This window comes from Arachis ipaensis, chromosome B07 (assembly GCF_000816755.2).
Source record: "Arachis ipaensis cultivar K30076 chromosome B07, Araip1.1, whole genome shotgun sequence".
NCBI classification, from domain to species: domain Eukaryota; kingdom Viridiplantae; phylum Streptophyta; class Magnoliopsida; order Fabales; family Fabaceae; genus Arachis; species Arachis ipaensis.
Genome location: NC_029791.2, coordinates 110229236 through 110238960, shown reverse-complemented (window position 1 = coordinate 110238960; position 9725 = coordinate 110229236). Strand labels below are relative to the sequence as shown.

General features: G+C 32.9%; 1 long non-coding RNA gene across 2 annotated transcripts; it reads right to left on the bottom strand.

The window, feature by feature from the left end:
• On the bottom strand, positions 3541-9500 carry LOC107607630. 2 transcript variants are annotated; one of them, XR_002350355.1, is made up of 8 exons: positions 9193-9500; positions 8977-9020; positions 8801-8863; positions 7810-7961; positions 7544-7706; positions 6471-7068; positions 6320-6374; positions 3541-3794 (listed from the first exon to the last, which is right to left on the bottom strand). It is a non-coding gene; the product is annotated as an uncharacterized LOC107607630 (long non-coding RNA). The 2 variants fall into 2 exon arrangements; XR_002350356.1 differs by lacking the exons at positions 6320-6374; positions 6471-7068.

Sequence of the window (9725 nt, the reverse complement as noted above, 5' to 3'; positions counted from 1 at the left end):
GATATATATACACGTAATTGTTATATCTAACAATTATAAACTATAATAATAAAAGGCAAACAAGTTTATAAAATTAAACAAAAATAATAATAAGATGAAGTAGAAGTCACAAAAAAGTACTCAAATAGATAAAGAAGGGTAGTTATGAAATAAAAAATGATCATATATGTAAAAAAGACGAAAAAGGTGAAGAAGTGTAGTTAAAAGAATAAAATTTGTAATCAATTCTCAGTCATAAGAATTGAAAGCAAAAGTCACAAAAGCTATTATCATGTTCTATCTTCTCATGACTAAAAGTCAAGATTTAACTCCATCAATATTTAAATATTCATGTCCATATAGATAAGCATGTCACAAGTGATATGTGAACTCAACAATGTGATATTTATTGAACACCAAGATATTAAAAGATGAGAAAGATAACGAAAAGTACTTGAGAGAATAAATTTTGCAATCAATTCTCAACTATAACAATTGAAACCAAAAATCACAAAATATTGCTTTTAATTAAGTAAATAAACTTTTGATGATAAAATCATGTTGAGAAAAAATTATCCAAACATATATTTTTATATATATTGACCTATTGTCCACCAATTTTAGTTATATGGTTACATCCTAATAAAAATCAAATCAATTTCATCATGTCAGCCGGTGTGAAGAAGTTTGTAGGAAAATAGGTTCAATAATTATGTTCCAAGGATCAAATAAGTTATTTAAATAATTATATTAAACAGTATTACTTATTTCTGTTATACATATATACTGAATAATCAAAATTTACAAAATAATTTAGAAAAATTACGGTCATTAATACATTAAATAATCATGGATTTTAAATATTTGCTCGGTTAAAAATTTTTCTATTACAGTGCACTGAGTGTAATAAATATTTTATTCATTTTTCTATAAATACTGTGTTTTCAGCTTTCTATATTAAAATTATGTAGAAAATATATACTGTAATATATATTTTAATCATTTTCGTATATATTTGTTTTCCAAGTATTCGTTACAAAAAGTAGTTTAACCATATTTTGTCAAGCTGGCTTTAGGTTATTGTTCGTTAGTCGAATTTAGTAAATTTTTCATATTGACTTTTTAAAATAACAAAACCATCACAAACTGTCATATGTAATTAAATTGTTGCTACATTTTTGTATTTTTTTAGAATATTATAACCGTGTTAATTTTATATACTTGGTTCAACTAATAGGTATTACTAATGAATATGTCAGAATTAACCACTTTTTAGGTAAAGGCGCTACTCTTTATATCTTTCCATTTAATGTAATTGGTGCTCAATAAGGATTCTTTGGGACTTACCCAGCTAATACAATCACATCCATCACTAAACATGCAGACAATAGTAGTGATGACTCTTTTTGCTTAGCAAATAAGAAAATAATTTTTACTTCCTGTTTCATAGATGTTACTTTTTTCTTTCTTTGACATGACAAAGAAAAACTCAATCTTTTAATTATTTTTTATAATTTGTGACGATATTCAATTTAATATAGTAATTTATTAAGTATTCTGAATCTAAATTTCTTTAGATATGTTAGAACTTAGGTATTTCAAAATGTAATTACTTTATTGTTTGTGACATCAGGAAGAAATTGGACTTTAATATTTAGATTTAGTAACACATAAATTTTGAAATTCATTTCTGGTTGAGGATTTGTTACACAGACTGATAATCTTTGTTAATTTTAGTAACATATTTTTTAATTCTTCTTGGTAATATTGGATCCCTGTAATAATGGATTTAAAATTTACCCAAAAATTTTCTAATTTGCTATAAATAATTTAATATAAATTTTATTAATATTTTGACGAAATAAATTTATAGAAAATTTTTGACACTAAAATATTGTTGTTATAGTAATTTCAATCATTATTTTTAATTAATAAATATTATGTATATTTTTCGTACGTAACATCAATGGTAAAAATTATTAGAACAATAGTATTTCAAATATTTCAATTACCTTTACAATTCTCTCAACCTCATAAAACTAGGGTAAAACTGTTTTTCATTTCCAGTGCAACTCACGTGTTTCAAACTCTATATAAATAAACAATGTTACAAATTTTTCTTCATTTATAGAACACAAGTATAGTATGTATGTGGTAGTTTTCAACAAAGCCGTAGCATTGCTACAAATTTTCCTTACATATTATACGATGTTTATGGAAGATTTAACTCCATCAATATTTAAACATTTATGTCCATATAGATAAGCATGTCACAAGTGATGTGAACTCAACAATATGATATTTATTGTACACCAAGAAGGTAAAAGATGAGAAAGATAACAAAAATACTTGAGAGAATAAATTTTGCAATTAATTCTCAACTATAAGAATTGAAAACAAAACCCACAAAATATTGCTTTTAAGTAAATAAACTTTTGATGATAAAATCGTGTTGAGAAAAAATTACCCAAATATATACTTTTATATATATTAGCCAAACACTACAAAAAATTACCGGAATAGCGACCGATTTAGCAACTGTTTCTGGTGGTTGCTAAAATCTTAGTCGCTAATTAAAAAATAGCGACCAACTTCGGTCGCTAATCATTAGCGACCAATTTTTAAACAAGGCCATCGAACCCTTACCAAAGAGTATCGGTCATTAAATCGGTCGCTAACATAATCGGTCGCTAAATGGTGACCAAATTTTTCGCCACTAAATCGGTCGCTAAATCGGTTGCCGATAAAATCGGTCGCTAAACTAGTCACCCATGCCTAATTTGAAAATCTAAAATTGGTTGCTAAATTGGTTGCTAATTTTGGAACTAAAAATCTAAATTGGTCGCTGTTCCTTATCTAAAACTTAATTTTCATAAATAATTATATTTCTGAAAATATAAAAAGAATCAAATATAGACTAATTTTTCAAAATAATACCAAAAACATTCACAATGTCTACATAAAAATATAGAATTTAAAATATTAAAAATTCCTAAATACATCAAATTTATGATCCACAACTTTGACTAAAACATGGTAAAAATAATTTATGAACAACATAACTCTGCTCTTCAATATCTACTTAGAACAAGCAACTACATCTATCTCAGCTTGTACATTCCAGTATAACTCGAGCCTCTTTCAAGGACACCACGTCTTTCTATGATCACAGGATCCTTGTAACACCCTAATTACCCTAAGCCTTACTCATGCCGTAAAGCAAAGTTTAATCAGAGGTCACGATAAGTCTAAGGCTTATACAATAATATATATAGAAAGAGATAATAATTCTAGAAGCCCGATGAAGGAGTAGATCTCAAAGTCGCATAAAGCGGAATTACAAAATGCGTAGCGTTCACAGCCGACAACTAAATGCGTAGGCACGGACAAATCAAACATAATATATATAAAACCTTGTAGATAGCCCCAGGATACATAAGGTAATAATGTAGGCACTGATAGATCAAAACATAATATATATAAAACCTTGTAGATAGCTCCAGGATACACAAGGTAATAATTGAATTAATAAGATATATATATATATATATAAGTATGAAATACCAAAAAGAGGACTAGTCACAGCCTGCGGAGTTTAGGCTAGCTAGTCAAACAGGAATATAAGAGTTTCGGAAGTTTAAAACAGCTTATACAGCTTATCTCTCAAATCAAGCATCTAAGGCCATAAAGTCTAAAAATAAAAATATGAGAGAATACTACCACAAAAGTAAAGTAGAATAAAGCATATGAAAGACCATATCCTCCGCTCTGTCACCATATTCACAAAACTCACCGAGATGGGTTGCGACCTGCATCTGAAAAGCAACAAAAATATATGGTATGAGAACCGGAGGTTCTCAGTATGGTAACAGTGCCCAATATATAAGATGTAAGATTTCGGGACGCCAAAGACAATCCTAGAACTTCACACAGATATCAGATATTCAAGCTTAACGAAAATAAATAAATTAAACCATAAACTATAAACAGGATTATCTAAACTTAGTGGATATTCTAACTAATACTAGTCACACCGCTGTATCCCACAGCCTTCGCCAACCTAACCTCCGTACGATCCCATCCCCACCGCCTCCCGATCCTCCTCAACGCCAGTAAAACACATTTAATGCAACCAAGAAAAACACAAGTAATATACATATACAGCAGGTAGTCCAACTAGCATTTAGGCATGTTATTCAAACTGGAAAAACTCAAGTAATCAAAGCAAGAAAGCATATAGAAGATGCATATGATGAATGTCTATCCTATTTGGCTCGTGATATCACTTGTCGGTTCAAAATGCCAACCCGACACATCCTCGGGATGTGGCCTTTCTGCCATGACCAGGGTTATAGTGCCCTGCTCACTATTACTTTAGCATGTTATTCAAACTGGAAAAACTCAAGTAATCAAAGCAAGAAAGCATATAGAAGATGCATATGATGAATGTCTATCCTATTTGGCTCATGATATCATTGTCGGTTCAAAATGCCATCCTGACACATCTCTGGAAATGTTGCCTTTCTGTCACGACCAGGGATATAGTGCCCTACTCACTCTTGCAGCAAAGAATCTGCCACACTAGGGATATAGTGTCCTGCACACTATTGACCCATGGATATAGTGCCCGGGACACTCTTTCGGGTTATAGTGCCCGAGTTCACTCTGGCAGCAGAAAGGTTATGTGAGTGGGAGACTGTGACAACCCTCACATCTCAATGTAGACGGGAGACTGCCTCGGCCCCTACGCCGGCACCGCTACCTCAGAAAAGCGGGAGACTGCCACAGCCTTTGCCAAAGGCGCATAGCGACCTTCCAAATCAATGCATGTCATGTGAGCGGGAGACTGCCACAACCCTCACATCCGAACATAGGCAGGAGATTGCCACAGTCCCTACGATGGAGAACAATTCATGTCACAATAACATAATCCATCTCAGAGGCCACTGCTCATAGCACACTTCCGTTCATACTCATTCTATTAACCATAGTCATTCGTTTTCAAATTCCTCTCTCATGATCCATTATCAATCCTCAAGTTCCTCAAATATGACTCATGCTAAATATTGAAGTCTCGTCAAAGAAATAACTCACCATACCACATTTACTACTCTCATCCACAAACCCTCCAAAGCCTAAGTCAGCGTCTTCTAAAACCCATATATAAATCTATTAATCTCAAACTTAAACCCCTCTATACTAGTCTTAGGGCCTAATTACTATCCACTAGTCATAAGGAGAAGTTAAAGAAGTTTGGAAACCTAGAGAACCCTTAAAAGTGAAGAAAACACACTTTCAGCAAAGCAGGGGTCACGCGTACGCGTGGGAGTGCATTATGAAAAGGTCACGCGTATGCGTGGGTGCATTTTCCTTTGCTCGCGTACGCGAGATACCAAACTCGAAAGGGTTGGTCACGTCGCGTGCAGGTGGTTGCGTACGCATGCTGCATCAGACCCAGAAATTAAATGCTGTAGAATTTCAATTTTTTAAACACCAAACTTTAAAAGCTCATAACTTCCTCTACAAAACTCCGTTTTCTACAAACTTTATATGAATTTAAAGCTCTTGAAACCATATTTAATTTAAAATAAAACCCAATTAATTATTTAAACCGAGGCTCAAGTTATGATTCGCCAAAGTTCATTAAGAACAGATTTTTACCAAATTTCACAGGGTTCTCTATTTTTCCAAAACTCAAAATCAAACCAAAACATTTACAACCATAATTCGTTACCAAAACAATACCACACATTTACCATTATTTCTCAATCATATCCCAAACATTTCCACACCTAATCATTCAATTCATTCTCATTCCCTATCCGAAAACTCCTCAATATGATACCAAACCTCATACTTCTCATCATTCAACAACACCACCACTACACACTACAAATTCTCATCAACATTCAACACCAAACATCAACAATAACCATCATAATTCATCAAAATCATCATAATCATAAACAACACTATTACTCATCATTTTATTATCATAATGCATATATCACATATTACCACACTCCATATCATTCTCTTCATCATCAAACATAAATTCACATACATATAATTAATCACACACCAACATCATTCAATACTATCTTAGGGTCAACTAGCCTAAGAGTCCAGAAACATTATATATTACCTAAAGAAAACTAAAACTATACCTTGGCCGATTCCCAAAATGCACCAAACACAAAAACAAAACCACCAAGCTCGATCCAAAGCCTCAAACCAACTCCAACAAATACCAAAACTCAATCTAACATCACATAACATACAAACATCAAACCTAAGGTTCACAAAAATAACTAAACACAAGGGTTTAGTGAGACCTTACCTTACCCAACGAGATTAGGGACAAAATTCAATAATATTCCAATGCTAGATCACCCCTATACAAACAAAATCACAAAATCTACTAAAAAACAAAACTCAAAAATGAGAAAATGATAGGGCTAAAAACTAGAGTGCGATTTTAGAGATCTTACCTACAAAACTTAGCTAGAAATGACGGGCTCGGCAAGAGCAACGTGTGGTCACAAACCGCTCGTCAATCGGAGCTCCGTAACTCAAGTTATGGTCACCGGAGAGAGGAGTGAATAGTGACCAACCGTCACCTCTCTTCTCTCTCAAGCTGCGCCCTCTTCTTTAATTTAGGGAGGAAATGAGCTGAAATGCTCATTTAATGAGCATATATATGTTGGGCCTTGGGCTTGGTTTAGGCTTAGTCCAACCCGTTTGCGAAAACCTTTAAGATTAGTACCCGGCTTTCGATTCTAAATTATTTTTGTGCTTTCAAAACAATAAATCAACTTTCAAAAATCTTAATTTTCTCAAAATACGATAGCGGACAGACTAGAGCCGGTACTGCCGGTTTAAGCTCCGGTACGTATTTTTACAACAATTTTTTGCAACAGATACATTTTCCACTCAGAAAAATTCATTGAAATCAAATTTCACCTTTTTATTTTCGAAATATGATTTCTATATTTTCAAACCTATTTTGGACGATTAAATTATTATTTTATTAAAGCGGTTAAGTCGGTTCTTACAATCCTCATACAGCAATGATGACAACCCCTTTTGCTGTAAAACAATATATCAAGATCAAATGAAATGCATCACAAGAACATTAAAAAATAATATTCACTAAATACATGAAAGTATTACAAACTATAGCAAATGCACAGATGTTCCAAACTATTACAAGCAACTTAACATAATAGTTTAAGCTCTAGTCACAAAAAAAAAAATAGTTTAAGCTTTTCAAAGAATTGGTTCATACCAATTATATTCTAAGTTCTAATGTGAAATTTTGAAACTACTTAATCTTTTGTTTTAGACCTGTTCTAAGTTCTAATGTATATTAAATAAATGTTTACTTTTCCAATTTAGCAACTATTATTCTCTTCTGTAGCATTCAGAATTTGAAATTTCTCACTCTACTCATTAATTACTAATAAGAAACTATTCAACTCTAAATACATAACAGTCCTGAACTTTAATTATTCTGCTGGTTTATCATTGTTACTTGAGGAAAATTTCAATGTCTATCACATACCTATACTTGACATCTTTGTTTATGATCCTTTCAAAAGCTTCATTAGCATATTCAATGGGAATCACTTCTATATTTGGATAAATCTCCTTTTCAGCACACAAATCAATCATCTCTTGGGTATCTTTCATGCCTCCTGTAGCACTTCCGAAAATGCTTCTCATCCCTGTAAACCATAAATAATGCACATTTAAAGTTTCATTGCTTCAATATAAATTAATGCTTGTCATTACAACAATTTCTTTTTCCATAATTCAGAAGCAACATACCACCAATAAGGCTTCCTGGGCTTAATTTTGATTTCACTTGGAGCCCCAACTAAGACTAAGACACCACATGTTTTTAGAAGAAACATGTAAGGATCAAAAGGGTGATTACCAGATGCTGTGTCAATTATAAAGTCCAATGACTCAACCAATGCCTGCATATGTAGGAATCATAATCAATTTTGACCAAGATGAATAAAGAAGCACAAGCTACAATGTCAATGTTCTTTTAAATGATTCAGAATCTCTTTCACCAAAATGTAATAACAACCTACTTACACTCATTTGTTCTTGATCAGATGAAACAACAATCTCATATCTTCTTATAAGTTATAACATGATTTATTATTTAAAGAAAAGAAAATTATGACAAACAACAACTTAAAGAGAGTAAATTATTAAGTAAAATGAACATGACCATTTAACAGTATCATCACATAAGAGAAAATTAATGTATTTTAACATTTAAGCAATTACCTTCTAACTTCTTTCTTCTTTTTCTGAATACGTAACAACAGGCCAATATCATTATCATTCCAGAAATTTTAGCAACTATGCTTCCTACTATTATTCCAACTATCTTCTTGTGAGTTTCCCCTCCATATTTTGATATCCACAATTCACCATTTAATATAAAAATGAAACTACCATTACAAAATACACTTTGATAAAAGAAATAATAAACAAGACAGTGACAATTATGATTTTAAAAAATGTGGACAATAATTAATCAATGATTAAAACATGTTAATATATATTGTGTTTTTCTGAAGCTGACATTCGAATATAAAGATCAGCAATAAGAACCAGCGTGTGAAAGTGAAATATAGATGTAAGAGAAGCATACTTAAGCTCAACCTCAGGCTTGTTATGCCTTTCAACTTCTTAACAAGGGAAGTTTTGTAACCAACCAAAAACTGCAACAATTCTTAGTTTCACAACAACAAGAAACAATAATAATTAAAAAATAAAAGGTGAAAAAGCAAAAACATACCTGGAGGCACATAGCGGCGTCAAGGGTGTTGCGAATGCACGTCAAAGGGCGCAAGGTGGAGGCCTGCAAAACATTCAAAATGGAATGAATTGAATTGAATTGAATTGAAATGAGGAGCTAATAACTGAAAAGAAAAACAAAGGTTTATCGAAATCGAAGTACTTGTGGGTGCGTACCTTGGGACTTTCGTGGTGATGGTGGTTGCCTCTGAAATCTGAATCTTCAACAAAAGAAAGAAATGGAAGTGATTCGAAATCAGAAAGCAACCTTGGAGTATAAGCAAATCAAATCAATGAATGTATTTGAGGCTTCAGAATATCAAATAAATTAGTTTGAGAAGAAGTTATCGGAGAGATTGTTGTTGTTGTTGTTGTTGCCAGAGAAGAAGTTACCAGAGGAGGTGGCGGTGAGAAATGAACTATGCGACAAGGAGCAACGGTGGACCTAGATAGCAAGGCGACAATCTGCAACAAAAGAGTAAACAGTGGAGGCGGCACGACCAGAAGAGGCGACGGTGAGAAAAGAACGGCATGACAATGAGAAAGTCAGATCTGGACGGTGATGAGACGATTTGCAAACTCAGATGAGGCCAACGCCGCCGAGATCTCAAAGATGAAGGCGATGATGCCGAGATCTCAGAAGATGACGGCAACAAGACCTCAGGAGATGGCACTGTAATCAGAAGACGACGAAGACGGCGCTGCGACGAAGAAGATGGTGTTGTGCTTCCAGCGGTTAACTTAGTAATTGTTTGGAGGAGATAAGAATGGTGTGGGTGAATTTAAGGTTTGAGAGGGTATTTCAGTAACTATATTATTTTATTTAAATTAGTGAACGATTTAGCAACCATTGTTTTAGTGATCGAATTAGCAACCAAACAATTTTTTACCCTATTTCTCTATCAGTTGCAAAATTGGTCGCTAAA